Below are 6,111 nucleotides of genomic sequence, written 5' to 3'. Positions count from 1 at the left end.
AAACTGGATGCAAAGAGCTATTTCAAAAGGAAGTTATGATTAAAAGGTCAAGCATTTGGAACTTGGGAACTGACAGTTTTAGGGTGATCTATGCAGCCTTATCTCACCTTGCTCCGCCAGCTGTGATGGCGCTATGATGCAGCCATGGAGGATGAAATCCTAAACTCTGTTGTTGCATGAATGGGGGAACTCATTCAAGGCAGATACGAGTTCCTTTGAAAATGACTCACACTGTATAGTGAAAGTCTGATATCGGTAAAACCCCAGCCATTTGCTGGAGAAGGTAAATGATGCTGGAAACGCTTTGTGAAGCAAGAGAAGGACTGGTCTCATAGGATGGATGAATGCTGCCTTGATTAGTATAGTTCAACCTCTGCCTTGCTATAAAACTTCCATACAATGCTAAGCACAACATTTAAATCCAGTTCTTCAGAATTGGTTACAAACCATATTTTCCATGTTGAGGATTTCAGATCACATTCCATATTTTGTTTTGCAAAACTATGAGCAAATAACCTTGCTAACTACACCAAAATTAGCAGCTCAGTATCCTCCATGGGACATAAAAAATGAATGCAGGTTTTGTGTGTCTCAAATCTTTGTGATCCCAGTTATAAAATGGCATTAAATCCTCACTTTATAAAATCATTCCGAGAGTTAATTTGTTAATGTTTGTGAGGTACACAGCAATGGGAGTGAGGAGGACCATAGACAGTCTGGTCATAAAATTACCAAATCTGGATTTAACCCCGAGTTGGAATCTTGCATGAGAAATATTGATGAGCACCCTACTTGGGCAAAATAAGCGTATAGGGTTAATTAGCTGATCAGCAAGAGAACAGCAGCTCCTCTGTGTCTGGGTGAGACAGGCCTACAGCAAATGTAGCCAGTTTGTAATGCAAACCTCAGTTTTGCTGTTTCCTAACTTTGTGCATTTTTTGCAACCTTCTCCTTTCATTTGTAGTGCACTGCAGCCTATAAAATTTGCCAGCTCTCATTGCCTGGTCGCTGCTTCAGTTCTTCTGATGTGATGTCAAGATATATTTCCAGTATTTACTCAATAAAGTAAACACGATCAGAAATGTCTGTCAAATATTTAAAATCCCAGCATACTGAAGAGCATTTCAGAATGGTTTTTTTTTTAAATGCTCTACAAATCTGAAGTACTGAAGTAGTTAAAATCCTTGTCATAAAATTAAGAAGATTGCCTGAAGGACTATGCTCTGGATCTCTGATAGAAGAAGAAATGGATTCCAGACTGCTTTCTCCACCTGTGTTAGTATTTTGTATGGAAAAATAAACTGCTTTCAAAAATGTATAGGGAAGCAGGAAATCTGGAGACTAAAATGTGGCAACGTACACAAACCTTTGCTTCATAATTGCTCTCACTGTAGACCATCTGTTTAGCAGTTAAATACACTCCCATTTAAATGAGTAAGTACATTTAATGGACAAAGTATTAAGATCACTGAGGGGTGAAGTTTTATATTTTCAGTGTGCAAATGCCGGAGTGGAACCACTTGTACATTCTCAATACTACACACCTTTAAAATAGCTAAGAAAAATGACTACTTACCTGCTGCATACCAAAAACTGGCTCCTTTTAAGCAAATCATTACAAACTGGAATAGATTGAATTGAATTGAAAGCCTGATGGTCTCATGGCCTCCATTCCAGAAGTATAAATCAGGCTGCAGCTCAGCTACTGCTGTTGTGAACTCTTTAAATACACAGAAAGTGAAAAATACGGGGAGGAGCAGTTTAATGACTTTACTTGGAGTATTCACTGTCATTTCAATCATCTTTTAAATAAGACAGGACTGGAGAGATCTTTGCTAAACACCTTAACTAATAAGTTGTCAGTGTTTAAACAACAATTACTGCGCAAAAATTGAAATTAGCTGGTACGATCAAGCCATATGGCTAATATAATTTATTTGTTCAGATTTTTAGAAATTATGAAAAACAAAGGCAGAACAGCAGCATAATATAATTTACGAATTTCACTAGAGTTGATATGTTCTATTTAGTTCGACAACAAATAACATCTTCCTGGTGTTTTAAATTCAGTATAATGAGGGGAGGATCACTTTGGGTCCTAAATATACTTGACCCGGGAAAAACAGATTTCCGAAAGACTCGGAACGGCCGAGTCACTGGCTGTTGAACAGAGGGTGTTGGTGACTGGGTCTTGGAAGAGACCTGGGTTTGGAGGAGCAGGCTGGGTGCCCCCGGGGGCCGCGGCGGTGCAGGGGCCGCTGCCACTCCCCGCCCGGGCCAGCTGCCGCCCGGGTCGAGCCCCGCGCTTCCCCTCGGGTGACAGCTCGGCTCTCCGAAAGCAGGGGATCCCTGAGCGGGGGGAGGCTGTGCTTACGAAGCGGTACCCAAGAGGCTCGGGATCGGGTTTCTGAGCGCTTTTTCAATTGCTCCTGAAACTCTGATTCGATCCGTAATTTTTAAGACTCGCTCACTGTCAAAGCCAGCCGATATTTCCCCTTCTGGTTGACTCACACTCAGCAAAACAGTCAGAAGCCCTAACAAATCTGCACTGGAAAATGTATTTGTTTGTGTTTCTCTACTCTGAAGTTTTTCAAACCCTTTCTTAGTTGCCTTGAGGATGTGTTTTGTCCTCTGCCTCATTACTGCTGCGTGGAGGTTTCTCTAGACAGGCTGAGAACGGCAATTGTGAGTCTGGGCTAGCAAAAGAATAGAAGTTTGGGAAAGAGAAAACTTCATTTTTCTGCCAAGTTCAGTAGGCAACGAAAGCTGAGTGTGAAGAAGAAGGAGTCCTACCAGCTGGCTGCTGTGTGCACGGGGGTGGCTTTATCCTGCTCAGAAACACGCCACAAGCACCCCAGAGATGCCGCTGCTCTACAGCCAATACCCCGAAACAATTTTACCCTTAGAATAAGGTTTCTTTGCTTGTTTGTTTTCTCGTACAAAAGTGCTGTGGTCCTGATGCCCACCGCACGCTGGAGGATAAAGAGTTCGGCCTCATGAATGCCAAAAGAAGTTGAATTCAATTAGGGGAAAAGCCTCATTTGCGTAGTCTGGAAACTATAGGCACAGCTTAACTGATCACTTCAGTGCTCTGAAATTCGCTAATAAGTGAAGGTCTCGTTAAGGTGCTCTGAACGGAGTTTTAATAATGTGTTAATAATCCCCGGCTATTGGTTAGAAAAGGAAGGCTTTGAACCAGCCGGTGCGTTTGGAAGAAACCCGCCGTCTTGTCCGGACGAGCGCGGGGCGTGGGAAGTATGGGCAGGGCGGGCAGGGCGGGCAGGGCGGGCAGGGCAGGCAGGGCGGGCAGGGCGGGCAGGGCGGGCAGGCTGCCTGCGGAGGGACCGGGCAGGAGCCTGCCTCCAGCCGCGCCCGGGCCGGGCCGCAGAGCGGGGCACGCCGCTGGCCGGGGGCTCTCACGGGACACGGGGAGGGAAAGAAGCGAGAGAATGACCCACTGTGGGCAGGGACGGTCAGCGCTGCCTGTCCCGGAAGGGTGGAGAGGAGTAGAGGTGGATTTTTTTTTTTTTTAATAAAAAGGACTTCAAGCCAGAATCTGTCCTTCACATCGTCTCATAAAGAAAACAACTAAGATGTTGGGTCGTTTTCTCTCCTGTCCTGAGAGTCCTTCTTGGTGAAAGACACGAGTGGGAGAGAGCAGGGCCTCTCTTGCCGCCCGAGTGTCCGCGGCCTCCCTTGAAACCGCACCACAAGTCCCCGGGACCGGAGACCGGCGATAATGACAGCCTGCGAGGGGATGATTGTCTTTAGCTGAGAGGTCAGCCATGAGTGATGGTTTATCAGGAACTTTCACTCGCTCGGACCTAACAGGCTGCACAAGGCCTTCGGAGATTGCTTTCTTAGTTGTAAAATTGACTTCTCTACCTCGTCTCCTTGGCTCGTTACTATTATCATCTGGGTTTAAATTTGTCTTTTTAAACAGTGTAATCTTTCTTCGGTTGGGCACCCCGGAGCAAAAATCAGGGCATCATTTTCACATCAAAGAACTGTCAGCTCTCTCATATGAATTGCTGCCCCTCGCACCCTCTCTAAAACACTACCCTTGACACCCGAGCGTGTGGAGCGCGCTAGAGATATATCTTTGTAATCACAGCCGTTATAATTGAGTTTTGTGCTGGAGAGCCCCAGAAAAAGGGACCTCCTCGGAGCGGGGTGGGCTTGGGCCGGCTGGGAAGACGGGGCGGTGTGGACCGGCCCGTGGTCCGTCTCGCCGCCCTTACTAGTCCGAGTGGGTCAGGGACACCCATACCCCCGGAGCGTCCCAAGCTGATGGTCCTCCGTGCTCGCACCCGGGAAGGACGCTGCCATCGACGAGCGCCAGGCGAGCCCGAAGAGCTGTGCGGGAGCGCCCCGTGCCCGGCTGCGGGGAGAGTCCGCTCCCACCCGGGGCGGGCGCGGGGCACCGCTCCCGGCCGTCGCCGCCTCCTCGGGGCTCTCCACGGCCTCCTTCGCCTCCACCTGCCCCTTCCCGGAGCGCTGTACTCGGCCCCAGCCCTCTCCCACGCTCCGAGCGTGCTTCCCTGGGGGTCCCCAGCAGGTGCGGGGCGCAGCCAGGCCCCGAGGCCGAGCTGCTGCTCCCGCCGGGACTGCGGAGGTCCGTTTCACCGGTCCCTCCGCTCGCACTGCGGCTTTGCAAAGTTTGTCTCTGCCACGTCCCTCCGCGTTAGTTTCCTGAGCGTGGGAAGCCGGCTGGAGCAGAGGGGACAGCCCGCACCGCCGCCCCCTCCCTGCCTCCCTGCCTGCTCCCCCCGCGTCTCTCCCCTGCCTTCCCTCTCTGGTCAGCGGGACAGGGTCAAAACTGCAAAGCCTGTCGCCTCCCTGATGGCCATGCCTCAGGGCTAGTGGGGCCGGTGGCGAGCGGGGCGTTCAACCGGGCTTTGGCGTTTCGCCTCCCGGAGCCGCAGTGCTCGCTTTGGTCACCGGGAGCGGCGCAGCCGGTGCCAGAGGAGAAAGGGAGAGCTGCGAAGGGAGCAATCCTGCTGGTAAAGGGGGCGAGGCAGCACATAAAGGGGAGCTACAGTTTCCTGCCCTGTCTCGTAAGGAAATCAACCCAAATCATTAAAAAATATATATATACTTTCTTGTCATGGAAAAGGGGAGTCGTTTCTGGTTTTGTCATTTGGTAGGGATTAATTAACACGAAATGACTTCACCAGATGACGGAGCAGAAGCGAGAGGACCCTTTGCTAATCACCCTCGAGTCCGGTGTTCAAGGCGGGGAGTCAGCAGCCGTTTCCATTCCATGTCCCCCGCTCCCGGGACCCCCCTCCGGGCTGACACCCACTCCCCAGAAGGACTCCTGCCCACTGCCAGGGCAAGCCGGCACCGGGGCGGCCTTGGGAGGAGGATTTTTAAGGGTGATCCCTGCATTCGCAACGATGTACCGCCGAGGCCTTGCTGGCAGAGGCAGGCGGCGGGGAGGGCTGTAACGTTTTGAAACGGTTCCGGCAAGTCTAAAAAGTCTGTGTGTGCCCGGGGAAGGCGAGTGCTCCCCAGCCTCATGGCTCCGGCGGGCGGAGAGCTCTATCTCGAGTCCTCCTGAAACGCTGGATCGGTAATAATTATCCTCCTACTGATCTGTGCTCTCCTCTTCCATCAGCGGGGACCTGTCGAAATCCATGTGTGCCCCTGATTTCTCCGCCGCTCCTGATGATGATTTTCTTGCTGATCACTAACTCCAACCCGTTAGAGGTAACGCTGGAAAACTGCGTTATTAGCCAGCCTTAAGGTAATTAGTACTTCCCCCTGCCACTGCGTCTATTGCACAACGCAGCACGTAAAAGCCGAGTGTCAGCCCGGCGTAGCTAATATTCCTTCTACAAAGACCACTCACAGATAATGAGTCAAGAGCCCTAAACGGAGGCCGAGTAAAGGACACTTATCAGAAGTCTGTCTTTGAGGACAGTAATTAATTGCGTCCTCGGAAAACATTAAGTGCTCCCCCGAAGCGACTTGCTGGCTCTCTTGGAGAGAGCCAGAATTTGCTGGATAATTCGCGGGAGCGTTTCCAGCCGAGTTTTGCCTATTGTTGCTAAAACACGCACATATACACGCACGCACGCACACACACACACACACACACACACACAG

The sequence above is a fragment of the Tauraco erythrolophus genome, chromosome 8 (genome assembly GCF_009769465.1).
Source record: "Tauraco erythrolophus isolate bTauEry1 chromosome 8, bTauEry1.pri, whole genome shotgun sequence".
NCBI classification, from domain to species: Eukaryota; Metazoa; Chordata; class Aves; order Musophagiformes; family Musophagidae; genus Tauraco; species Tauraco erythrolophus.
Note: the sequence above shows the minus strand (reverse complement) of the source record.